General features: G+C 42.2%; 1 long non-coding RNA gene across 4 annotated transcripts in view; it reads left to right on the forward strand.

Moving 5' to 3' along the window:
* The window catches only part of LOC132396613 (uncharacterized), a 101,467-nt gene that overhangs the window by 10,597 nt on the left and 76,839 nt on the right, over positions 1–14,031 (forward strand). The window contains exon 2 of one of the 4 annotated variants that reach the window (XR_009513045.1): positions 1,889–2,026. The exons of the other annotated variants lie outside the window; for them this stretch is intronic. This is a non-coding gene — a long non-coding RNA (uncharacterized LOC132396613). The remainder of the gene's footprint in view (positions 1–1,888; positions 2,027–14,031) is intronic. 4 annotated transcript variants of the gene reach the window in all.

Here is a 14,031-nt window from a genome sequence, read left to right on the forward strand (position 1 = left end):
TGCTTCTAAGAACTTTCTTACAAGCCATGTCCTTGCTTGTCCTATGACTTTCACTGAAGCCCAGTCAAACTTGTGCCCCTCGCAATCTTCATGGATAAGGGCACAAGATTTGGAATGACATGCTGTAGCTGTACAGTACTGTGCCTGAGACTTTTATCAATATGGAGAGGAAAGTGTGTTATAAAATCTGATGGGAGCAAAGGAAGTTAGGAATGGCGAGGGTGGGATGTCATAGGAAGGGCGTGGGACAGGTGGCAGAGGAGTATCAAAGGCAGGAGGTAGCTCAGATGTTGACATACCCAGCCTTGAGACACTAGGCAAGACCATCTGATTTCAAACAATTGGTTTATTGTTCATTACTGAATGTCCCTTTGGTTCTTCCCTCTCCTTTTCCCTTTTCCCAACCATGATTCCCCTCTCCGTGTCTCCTTCCCACTCTCAATCCACAATAGAGACCCGTATCAGAATCAGGTTTATCATCACTCACACATGTCATGAAATCTGTGTTTTTTTTTGTGCGGCAGCAGTACAGTGCAATTTGCAAAATTACTACAGTACTGTGCAAAAGTCTTAAGGAACCCCAGTTATATAGTATATGTGCCCAAAGACATTTGCACAGTACTGTATAAGATTTTGGCGAGAATGCACCTGAAATATTGTGTGCAATTCTGGTCACTATACTATAGGAAGGATATGATTAAGCTAGAGGGTGCAGACAAGTTTCCAAGGGGTGTTGCTATGACTGGAGGGCTAGAGTTACAAAGAATGACTGGATAGGCTGGGAATATTTTCCTGGGAGAAAAGGAGGCTGTGGGAGTTTATAAAAGCATGAATAACATAGAAAAACTGAGTGGTCACCATCATTTTTCAAGGGTAGTGGTACCTAAAATGAGAGAGGGCATAGGCTTAAGGTGAGTCAGGAAAGATTTAAAGAGAACAAAGATGCAGGTTTTTCAAAAGAGGGTGGTGCATACATGGAATAAACAGAGGAAGAGATGAGCGATTTAAAGACATTTAACCAAATGTGCGAATAGGATAGGTCTGGAGGGGCTATGGGCCAAATGTTGGCAGACGGGTCTAGCTCAGGAAGTATCCTTGGATCAGTTGGGTCAAAGGGCTTGTTCACATGCTGTATATTGTCATGGCCCTCAATGGGAAAACAAGATTGGCAGGAATGTTGCTAGCTGGAACGCCCATTTCCTCACCATACAACTCTGTGACTTTGCCATCTCCCACCCTCCTGGGGCTTGCCTTGGAGCAGTGGCTGATCAGAATGTGGAGTGTTTCCACAGATGCCACATTGCAACAGGCAGTTTCTCCTGAAAATTCACATGGAATCTGAGAATGAGTCTCTTTCTACTTGGGTACAGGGGTCAGACTTGTACCCATGCGATGCTTTAAAAATATTCTGAAGTGATTTCTAGGCCACAACCTTTTCTTATTTTTCGCTTAATATTTTGACTGCTTTGTCATTTGTAATTCCTGCTGGGGGAATTGCACTGTCTGGGAAGAACAGACAATTTTTGTCCTGAATATCTAATCAGCTCATGATCAGTTGGCCTTGCATTGGAAACATATACTGTATATTAATATTTTTGTTATCCAAATACACATACTTGAAGCTCAGATACAGGAGCCTGAAGACACACTCTCAACATTTTTGGATCAGCTTTTTCCCCTCTGCAATCGGATTTCTGAATGGACAATGAACCAATCCATGAATGTTGCTTCACGATTTTTGCTCTCTTTTCACAATACATTTAATTTAATATTTCATTTATCTATTTCCTACTGTAATTTATATATTTTTTAAGCACTGCTGCTGTAAGACAGGAAATTTCTTAGTGATGTTAACCTGATTCTGATTTTGATCATGTACCGCCAACAGTTAGTAGCTGATCCAGTTCTCAAGATCCACAGTATCACAAAAGCCTGAAACTTGTCAGCTCGATTTGCTCCATCAAGAAATGGCCGACAGCACCAGTAATTGGGATGGGATCAGACACACCCTGTTGTAACATTAAAGGTTTGCACTGTGAAGTTATTCATATCTCTTGCCAATTATGAAACTGACATCTATCTGAATATGTGGATGATTTCCCAGAAATATTCTGTTCAGATAAAACAACAGTTAACTGTTTGAAAACGCAAACACGAGGAAATCTGCAGATGCTGGAAAGGCAAGCAACACACACAAAATGCTGGTGGAATACAGCAGGCCAGGCAGCATCTATAGGAAGAAGCACAGTCGATGTTTCGGGCCGAGACCCTTCGTCAGGACTAACTGAAAGAAAGGATAGTAAGAGATTTGAAAGTAGGAGGGGGAGGGGGAAATCCGAAATGATAGGAGAAGACAGGAAGGGATGGGGTGAAGCTAAGAACTGGAAAGGTGATTGGCAAACCCTGCCCTCAAATTTACCTGGTCCATTTCTGATACCTCCCTCCCCTTTCTTGATCTTTCAGTCTCCATCTCGGGAGACGGCTTAACTACTGATATCTAATATAAGCTTACTGACTCTCACAGCTACCTGGACTATTCCTCTTCCCAACCTGTGTCTTGCAAAAATGCTATTCCCTTCTCGCAATTCCTCCATCTCCGCTGCACCTGCTCTCAGGATGAGGCTTTTCATTCCGGGACAAAGATGTCTTCCTTTTTTCAACAATGGGGCTTCCCTTCGTCCACCATCAACTTTGCTCTCAAACGCATCTCTCCCATTTCACATACATCTGCTCTCACCTCATCCGCCCACCACCCCACTCGGGATAAGATTCTCCTTGTCCTCACCTACCACTGCACCAGCCTCCAGGTCCAACATATAATTCTCCGTAACTTCTGCCACCTCCAATGGGATCCCACTACCAAGCACATCTTTCCCTCCCCCTCTCTTTCTGCTTTCCACAGGGATCGTTCCCTACGCAACTCCCTTGTCCATTCGTTCCCCCACCCCATCCCTTCCCACCGATCTCCCTCCTGACACTTATCCTTGTAAGTGGAAAAAGTGCTACACCTGCTCTTACACTTCCTCCCTCACCACCATTCAGGGCCCCAGACAGTCCTTCCAGGTGAGGCGACACTTCACCTGTGAGTCGGTTGGTGTGGTATACTGTGTCTGGTGCTCCCAGTGTGGCCTTTTATATATTGGTGAGACCCGACACAGACTGGGAGACCGTTTCGCTGAACACTTACGCTCGGTCTACCAGAAAAAGCAGGATCTTCCAGTGGCCAGACATTTTAATTCCACGTTCCATTCCCATTCTGATACGTCTATCCATGGCCTCCTCCACACTCAGGTTGGAGGAACAACACCTTATATTCCGTCTGGGTAGCCTCCAACCTGATGGCATGAACATTGATTTCTCTAACTTCCGTTAATGCCCCTCCTCCCCTTCTTACCCCATCCCTGATATATTTAGTTTTTATTCCCCTCCTTTTTTTTTCTCTTTCTGCCTATCACTCTGCCTGTTCTCCATCTCCCTCTGGTGCTCCCCTCCCCCTTTCTTTCTCCCTAGGCCTCCCATCCCATGTTCCTTTCCCTTCTCCAGCTCTTCTCCTTTTGCCAATCACCTTTCCAGCTCTTAGCTTCATCCCACCCCCTCCGGTCTTCTCCTATCATTTTGGATTTCTCCCTTCCCTCCTCCAGTTTGAAATTTCTTACTATCTTTTCTTTCAGTTGGTCCTGACGAATGGTGTTGTCCCAAAACATCGACTGTACTTCTCCCTATAGATGCTGCCTGGCCTGCTGCGTTCCACCAGCATTTTGTGTGTGTGACAGTTAACTGTTTAATCAGTTTACTTTGAGCAAATTGAAGAAAGAGCAGCTTGGTAGCATTACAGTTAGTGCAGAACATTGCTGTACTGCATCTGTTAGTTCGGGTTTCCATTCCTGCCACTGTCTGTCAGGAGTTTGTACATTCTCCCTGTGGATTCCTTCTGGGTGCTCCAGTTTCATCCCTTATTCTGAAGATATATGGTTAGGGTTAGGAAATAATATGCGTGCTACATTGGCACTGAAAGCCTGGCAAAACTTGTAGGCTGACAGCATAATCTTCACTAATTTGATTTGACGCAAATGATGTATTTCACTGCATATTTTGATATTTCAATGTGACAAATAAAGTAATCTTCTTTAATCTTTAAGAAAGTGATAATATTATCTTCTACTTCCCAATAGCCCCCTTAACAATATAATTTTGGGTTTTTCATGACTGCTCACTCCAAATTTCATCTCAGCATTGGTCTGAACCGGGACCAAAAGGGCTGCATTCCAGAGGAGAGGTGAGAATGTTCCTCCTTCACATCAGGTTATCAGCTGACTAACTGTGACATCAAGAACCTGCAAAAATTGAGGTCAATAGGAAGGAAGGATAACTCTCCAATAGCTGAAGCCACATCTCATAGAAAGGAAGATTATTCATAATCAGGTTTAATATCATTGACATATGATATGAAATCTGTTTTACTGCATTAGTATATTATAATACATAATAATAAAAACTATACATTGCAATTTTATATATTTAATTTTATAATATAATTAAATAAGATATGCACAAATATAGAAAAAAATTGTGAGGTATTCACTGTCCATTCAGATATCTGAAGGTGGAGAGAAAGAAGCTATTTCTGAAACATTAAGTGTGTGTATTCAAGCTTCTCTTGATGGTAGCAATAAGAAAAGGGAATGTGCTGGGTGATGGATGTCCTTAATGATGGATGCACCTTTTTGAAGTGTCGCCCTTTGAAGATGTCCTTGATGTAGGGGATGTTAGTGCCCATGATGGAGCTGGCTGAGTTTACAACATTCTGCTTTTTCTGATCCTGTGTGGTGGTCCCTCCTAACCACACAGTGATGTAACCACCTGAATTATGATTGTTGGTGACTAATCATCCCAATCGCAGGAGGATCCAATGGTATGAACACCAAATTTTCCAATTTAATTTAATCCCCTACCTTCCTTTCCGATTCCCTAGTCTACCCAGACTTTTTCTCCTTTTCTTCAATTTTTTTCCCCATTTTTTCTCCCTGCCCACCTGACTCCATCTGTTCATCATTCCTCCCCCCACCCCCACCACATCATCTGGTTCTATCTATTATCTTCCAGTTCACCAGCAATTTGATATACAGAATTCTTTGATCTTCCCTCCTAACTGGGATGCACAATCTGCTTTGACACATCTCTCCTGCCTCCACAGATACTTTACACACTGAGTTTATATGTTGTTTGGGAGGACTTTTGCTGATTGGATTCATCAGCCAAACCACCTCCAATTGCTTTATCAATGACCTTTCATTCTTTATAGGGTCAGAGTCAAGATTCAAGTTTATTGATCATGTATACATTGAAGCATTCAGTGAAACGTGTGATTTACATTAACAACTAACACACCCGAGGCTGTGCTGGGGGTAGCCTGCAAGAGTCACCACATATTCCGATGCCAACATAGCATGCCCATGATGCTCAGCAGAACAACACAGAACACATAGACACAAGAGGAGCTGCCAATGTTGGAAATCTAGAGCAATACCCACAATGTGCTGAAGGAACTCAGCGGGTTAGGCAGGGGTAGGTAAGGACACGGGGAACCCTATCCCGAGTGGGGTGGCGGGTGGATGGGGTGAGGGCAGATGTGTGGGAAATGGGAAAGATGCGTTTGAGAGAAAAGTTGATGGTGGACGAAGGGAAGCCCCATTGTTTAAAAAAGGAAGACATCTTCGTCCTGGAATGAAAAGCCTCATCCTGAGAGCAGATGCAGAGGAGATGGAGGAATTGTGAATGGGAATAAACAGTTGATGTTTCAGGCTGAGAACATTCATGAGGACAGAGCACAACAGGCAAAAAATAACAGCAGCAAAACGAGCCCCCTACCTCCCTCCCAGCTGCATAGGAATGCTCATTGGTTCAGAACTATTCACAACTTCTTAACAAATGAACTAGTCCATACAGCAACAAGCAGGAAGACCTTGACACCATCACAGAAAGCAAAATGGCAAGCTGCGCTTATGAAGGAGCTAATCATCCATGATAAAAGAAGATCAGCCCTTGATATTTGTTGGCAATTTTACATCCTTGGAGTCATCATTAATCAGAAATGTGTCTGTTCAATCACAAGAGACTCACAAATGCTGAGTGTCCTGCAGTGAGCGATTCATCTCCAAATACTGCAAGGACTCTGCAGCACCTGTAAGGCTTAAGTCAGCTACAGTAAGTGATGGAGCACTTTCTGATTGCCTAGCTGAGTGCAGTTACAAGACATCCTCCAAGATTTTCATGACCTCAACACCCTCCAAGACAAGGCAGCCCATTTGATTGGCATCCAGTCTACCAGGCTGAAAGCTCTTTCTTTCCCACACTGCTGCATAGAATCACTACAATATACACTGCAGTTACTCCAAATCCGAAACCTCTATCAGTATGAAAGGCAGAGCAAGTGGGGTATGGAACCTCCATTGCCCATAAGATTTCATCCAAGGTGCGCACCATCTTGCCATTGAGATTTGCCACCATTCTTACATCGCCACTGGGTTTAAGCCATGGAACTCCCACCCAACAACATTATAAATGTACTTTGGTTCAGCATGGACCTCACCACTGTTCCTTCAAGCTCAATTATTGATGTATAAAATGCTTACTTTTCCACTGATTCCCATATTGGGAAGAAAAAATAAGGAGAAATGTAATCACGAGGAAATCTGCAAATGCTGGAAATTCAAACGGAAGTTACAGAAGTCAATGTTCATGCCATCAGGTTGGAGGCTACCCATGGCCTCCTCTACTGTCAAAATGAATCCAAACTCAGGTTGGAGGAACAACACCTTATATACCGGCTGGGTAGCCTCCAACCTGATGGCATGAACATTGACTTCTCTAACTTCCGTTAATGCCCCTCCTCCCCTTCTTACCCCATCCCTGACATATTTAGTTGTTTGCCTGTTCTCCATCTCCCTCTGGTGCTCTCCCCCCCTTTCTTTCTCCTGAGGCCTCCTGTCCCATGATCCTTTCCCTTCTCCAGCTCTGTATCACTTTCGCCAATCACCTTTCCAGCTCTTAGCTTCATCCCACCCCCTCCGGTCTTCTCCGATCATTTCGCATTTCCCCCTCCCCCCACCACTTTCAAATCTCTTACTATCTTTCCATTCGGTTAGTCCTGACGAAGGGTCTCGGCCCGAAACGTCGACGGCGTTCCTCCCTATAGATGCTGCCTGGCCTGCTGTGTTCCACCAGCATTTTGTGTGCGTTGTTAGGAGAAAAGTAATAACCCATTTGTATCTATAAATTGAAATGATCTAAAAAGCAAAAATACAACATACATTGTTTAATTTGCCATTCAAAAAGGATACCATTTTTTCCTGTAGGAATATGTTACATTCCAGTACCAAGGTTACAATGAAATGTCTGGGATTGACTCTAGGAAAGAATCAGTGAGGAATTAGTTACAGAGGACTTATATTCAAAAATAGAAAGGTTTATTTATGTATTTATTGAGAAGCAGTGCATGTAGACCCTTCAGTCCCTTTGAGCTACACTGGGCAGCAACCCCCAATTTAACCCTGGTCTAATCACGAGACAGTTTACAATGTCCTACCAACCAGTACATCTTTGGACTGTGGAAGGAAGCTGGAGCAAACCCCCACTGTCACAGAGAGAACATACAAATTTCTTACAGACAGCAGCGAGAATGGAACCCAGGTTGCTGATGCTGTAAAGCATTGTGCTGATGACTGTTGTACCACACCACCCACGGTAAAGGGTTGCTGCCAAATAAAAGATGTCTCCTGGAAATCATTGTTAAAAAAAAAGCGAGAGCTTAAAATATGAGCCGTACCCAGTAAACGGATGGCAAATAATTCATTCCACATTTCCCTTAATTCTCATCATTGTAGTATCAGAAGAGAGCATCTGCACTGAATGTTCCTTTCACATGAGTAATGTAAGTACAATTCATGTGAAAAATGTTGCATGTAATGACAAGAATAGAATATATATTTATATATTCATCATAGCACACAGTCTATTTCTCATCTACATGCTGTGCCTCAATGATATCATCCAAAATGTTACAGTTTGCTTCCATGCTAACATTGACAGTAGGCATTGTCACCTTGTCAAGAATCCCTCATGTCTATCCCATCATCACTTTGACACCTCCTCTGCCCCCGCCCAACCCTCCAACCATCACCACCGTCAGGCAGGAGGTACTATAGCATGAGGATAAGAACTGTCAGGATGGGGACAGCTTCTTCCCCCGGTCCGTAAGTCTACTGAGCTCCCTGCCACCAAATAGGTCTCATCAGATATGAAATGCCAGTAGTGTTACACTGTTTACTTTTTAATTTGTGTCATAAATGCATCTTACGCTAAATGTCAATCTTTTGCAATATATTTTATTATTTGTTAATTAATTTGTGGTATTACTACTTTATGTGTTGTGTGAGTTATATGTACTGTATTGTGCACCTTAGCCCAGAAGAACATTGTTTTGTTTGGTGGCATACGTGTATATGGTTGAATGACAATGAACTTGAACTTGAGCACTACTGATGAAAATACTTTGTTCCTTGATCTTCCTTTAAATATCTATTCAGCCAGGCAGATGCTTGGGAGTCCTGGTGACTGATCAGTCCATCCTTTGTTCCAAGTAAGCGCTCATTTCGTGACACTAGTGATATTCCACTGGATATTTTATGGATTCCAAGGGAGCACCACAATCTCTTAGGGACTTATAGGACTTCAACCAGGAAGTCTTCCCAATGAACCTGTTTCAATGATCTACTTTATTTATCACATGCACATCAAAACATTGAAACGTACAGTGAAATGTGATGTTTGTGTCTAGAATGCAAACTAGCAACAGATGATCAGTGTCATCATGCTTTTGACATTGAAAAGGCACTGAAGCATTTGGGCTCTCATGACCAGACTATGTAACAGTTTCTTCCCCCAAGCTATCAGACTCCTCAATACCCAGAGCCTGGACTGATACCTTACTGCCCTATTGTCCTGTTTATTATTTATTGTAATGCCTGCACTGTTTTGTGCACTTTATGCAGTCCTGGGTAGGTCTGTAGTTTAGTGTAGTTGTTTTTTTTCTCTGTGTTTTTTTTAATTTAGTTCAGTCTAGTTTTTGTACTGTGGCATGTAACACCATGGTCCTGAAAAACATTGTCTCATTTTTACTATGTACAGTACATAGTAGTTATGGTCGAAATGACAATAAAAGTGATTTGACGACTTGATTAATGTAGCATACCTACAACTTCAGATTCAGATTATTGTCATTTAGAAACCACAAATGCAATGCAGTTAAAAAATGAGACAACGTTCCTCCAGAATGACATCACAAAAGCACATGACAAAACAGACTACATCAGAAAATCCACATAACGTTTGGCAATCCCCAATCCAGAGTCCGGAGAGGCTGCTGCGTATTAATATTGTGTTCCCTGGAAAGGAGCTCCAATCCCACCAGACAAAACAAGACCAAAAACTAAAGCTACAAGACCTGCACAAAACCACATAGTTACAACATATCATTACAACAGTGCAAACAATAGCATAATTGATAAAAGACAGACCAGGGTCACAGTAAAAATAGTCCAAAGATGTTAAAAGACTATAAGTTCGAAAGAAACCACCACACAGTTTCCACAAGTCCTCAGGGTCCCGATAGACTTGTCATCCCACTCAGACGGCAGAAGGGAATACCCCCGCTATGGACTTCCACGGCGCTGCCTGACTCTGCCTCGCAGACGCAGCAAAAAATGAAAGCTCCGTTGAAACCAGCCTTGCAGACGCAGCACACACCGAAAGCGACCTGACTGTAGTGGACTCCGAGTCCGTCAAACCTCCGAGCCAATGACTATCCTCTCCGGCACAGCTTCTCCGAGCACCATCCTCTGCCGAGCGTATTAGGACACCCCCGCCAATGGCCATCGGCAACACGACCCCGAGGACTGGGGGCCTGTTCTTCCCAGCAGAGACCCGGACCTCACAGCAGCAGCAGCAATGAAGAAGGTCTTCCTGGAGATTTCCAGATGTTCCTCTGTGCTCCCACGTCCATTTTCAACCGATTATGATTGCGCACGGCACCCCGCTTCACAAATAACAGATAATCAGCTCCGGAGTGACCGCTGCAAGATACAGCGCACTGCCATCTTGGATTATTAACTTTAATAATATTATTATCAACCTTATTAACCTTAATACAAATGACTTTTAGAATGTGCGAGGAAACCGGAGCATCAGTAGGAAACCAACACAGTCATGGGAGAATGTAAAAATTCCGAATGGACAGTGGTGGGAACTGAACCCCAATCTTACAGCTGGCACTATAAAGCATTACACTAAACACTATAATACTGTGCCAACCCATACGTTACATTAGAGTTCCATTGGGTTCATTGAATCAATAGAAAGGAAAGGCCGTGGAGGGAATGATCAGTACAAGTTAATTTCTTTTTCGATATGACCTAATTCAGTTTGGTTGCACAAAGTTAACTATTTGAACTGTGTGTTTTAGTACCTGATTTTTTTTTTTGATAGCATGTACTTTTTAAAAAATAATTGAACGCTTTTGAATACTTGTGTAGGCAAAATGATATTCATGGACTTAAAGTAATCTGCTTGAGCTTGACAAGACAATGCAGGGTGGAGTCTATCCATTCTGCTAGAACTGCCCTGCTCCGGTATAATCAGGTCAGGTATATTTTATACCTGATCAAATCTGACTCAGCAATGGCCAATCCAAACCTGATTCAAGTCTGCCAAAATCCACAGCAAAACCCTTGCTTGTTACTCTAGACTAGACTATTTAATTTACTTCATATCTGGCTTCTACTCGGAATTATTTAAAACACTGATCTCCATGACTTAACTTCCACCAATCACCATTTCACCCAACTCTTCTGTGACTCTCAACCTCAGCATTTGTAAACCTCACTTTGCTTGCCTCAGTTTGTGTGTGTGTGTGTGTGTGTGTGTGAGCTGCTTCGTTTCCAAACAAATGAAGTGTCTTGGCCCAAAACTTTTCAGTTCATTTCCCTCTATGAATGTCTGACCAGCTGAGCTCCTCCAGCGTTCTCTGTGCTTTGATCAAGATTTCCAGCATCTTGTGATGCTTCCCAATCTCAGCAATCTTATGCTCTAAATCTTCCTGTTTAAAATGTTCTCACTCTCTACCATATTTCTTTTCTGGTTCATTATCGAAGTTCTTTATTATATATGTTCCAGTAAAGTATCTTGAGATATTTTGCCATATTGGATGCCTTACATCAAGGCAAACTCTTGCCATAATGATTAAACCAGTCCACAGTGAGGACAACAACACACACAAATTGCTGGTGGAACACAGCAGGCCAGGCAGCATCTATAGGGAAAAGCACTGTTGACGTTTTGGGTCGAGACCTGAAACGTCGACAGTGCTTCTCTCTATAGATGCTGCCTGGCCTGCTGTGTTCCACCAGCATTTTGTATGCGTTATTGTTTGAATTCCCAGCATCTGCAGATTTCCTTGTGTTTGAACAGTGAGGACACTTAGCACAAGGAATCAATATGGTCAGCACTATGTTTTTTTCACTCTTCTAAGAGACAGCGGTACTACAACTTAAAAGAGTAAGCCAGAAAGATCAGAGACTTCACCAATTGGCTCTGTGCTGGTTCCCTGGAGGATTTCTACTGATCTAACTTTATAGCTTCAGTGAGAGTCTGGGAGAATCTCTGAGGCATTTCTTGAGCAATGAGATCTTTAAATCTGTGTAATTATTAAAAAAACTATCATCTATCAATGTGAAAGTTTGTTTGAAATCCTTAGTTTTCAACTTCACCAGGAAACAGCAGCAAGAGCTTGGTGCCAATCCAAGCAGATAAGGGGATAAAATTTCGTATGGGAATTGAAAATGAAACAATTTCAGCAATGGGTAACTTCACAGTTCAATGTTCAAAGTGAATTTATAATCAAAAGTATGTATATGTAACCATATAATACCTTAAAGTATATTTTCTTGCATGCATTTACAGGGAAAAAAAAATCAATAGAATTTGATCAAAACTGCACGTAAGCAAAGACTGACAAACAGCAATGTGCAAAAATAGACAAACTGCAAATAAAAATAATACTGAGAATATGAGTTGTAAAGAACCCTTAAAAGTAATATGTAGATTATAGACTCAGTTGAGAGTAGTAGTGAATGAAATTATTAATGTCAGTTCAAGAGCCTGATGGTTGTAGTTATTACTGTTCCTGAGGAGGTGCAGGACTCTGTACCTCCTACCTGATTGTACAAGTGAGAAGAGAGCATGCCCTGAATGGTGGGATCTTTGATGATGGTTGCCGTTTCTTAGTAAATGTACTCAATGGTGGGGAGGGCTTTGCCTGTTGATGGGCTGGGCTGTATCTATCACATTCTGTAACCTTTTCTGCTCCTCAGAGTTGGTGCCTCTTTACCAGGATACAAGGTTTAAACTTTTGAAAGCTGGAATTCTACTCTGATCTGTGTAGATACTGAATGTTAATGGATCAAACCTGACACTCTCAATCTTTTTGTTCTTGTTGCTGTTGCAATGAACCCAAGTGCAGGACACAGGCACGGAGATTTTGTTAGGATGCAGATGTGAACGGCAAACAGGCAGGAAAGCAGGAAGGCAGGAGACAGGCAGAATTTATCTTGACACAGAGCATAGAAAGGGAAACGGCAGACAAAACTCTTCTCAGCATGGAGAGACGGAGTCACGCAGGCAACCCTTGGTGCTGAAGTAAAACTTTAGAAAACTGATCTTGACACGAAGAGACTGAGTTTTACTGGTAATTCTTGATACTGGAACAAAACTTTGAACACACAGTCCTAAGAGGCCAGGAAACGTTAATTAACACACAGGTAAAACCAACGATCTGGCAACTAGTGGTTGTAACACCAGGGTTCTTATGCTGCAAGTCTTGATGGAAACCAGGTGTGACATCATCAAAGAGAATTAGGAGCAAATGGGGAATTAATGGTCAGAACCATGGCACAACCAAAGAGGATTAGGAGAAAATAGGGAATTAACAGTGGGGATTGTGACAGTTCCTTACACTTCTTTAGCTTTCTGATATGATTGCCAGTCAGGTCCTTTCTTTACTTTGTCTCAGGTTCAATTCCAGCTTTAATAAGCTACAGGAAAGTCCCATCTTATTGGCTGTAAATAAAGACTTTAGAGTCATGGAGCAGTGCAGGATGGAAACAGGCCTGCCTGCCCCTTTAGTCCATACTAACTATTTATTCACTCATTTTACCTTCTCTTACATTCCCATCAACTCCCCACTAACTACAACTTATTAACCAACTAACCAATCAGCCGGACCAGTTTTGTGACATAGGGAAGTAAAGTTCCCAGAGGAAATGCATGAGGTCATGGAGAGAATGTGCACACTACGTATAGAGAAGACGGGAGGATAGGCTGGAATCATGGTGACTGGAGCTGTGGGGCAGTAGCATCTAAGAACTGAGGAAAGAAATTGGCAACTAATACGAGTTTCAAGTACATGAACCTAAGATTAAAAGACTTGCGTAATACTGAATGGCCTGGCGAGGCTTTAAAACACAAATTTATGCACTCTCAACTCAGTTCCTTTTAGATATGTGGCAATTGAATAAGACAATATCAGATCTTGTCCGATATGTAAGAAATGGTTTGAATGTGTGGATTTTCTCCAAGTGCTCCAACAGTCCAAAGCCATACCGGTTAGTAGGTTAGTTGGTCATTGTAAATTGTCCCGTGATTAAATCAGGGGTCGCTGTATGATCTGGCTCAAACGGATGAATGGGCCTGTCCCTGTACCTCAATAAATCAATCAATAAATAAATAAATAAACATGGGCACAGGCCCTTTGGCCCAACTCATCTATGTTGACTCTGATGCTTCTACATTTGATTTCCTTTTTATTCCCTGGATGTAATTATGTACAATATGATCAGTCGGAACAGATCATGGCTCAAAAGCTTTTCATTGTAAATGTAACAACATTAAACTAATATAAATGCCTGCCTAAGCTAATTC

The sequence above is a fragment of the Hypanus sabinus genome, chromosome 7 (assembly GCF_030144855.1).
Source record: "Hypanus sabinus isolate sHypSab1 chromosome 7, sHypSab1.hap1, whole genome shotgun sequence".
In the NCBI taxonomy this organism is placed as follows: domain Eukaryota; kingdom Metazoa; phylum Chordata; class Chondrichthyes; order Myliobatiformes; family Dasyatidae; genus Hypanus; species Hypanus sabinus.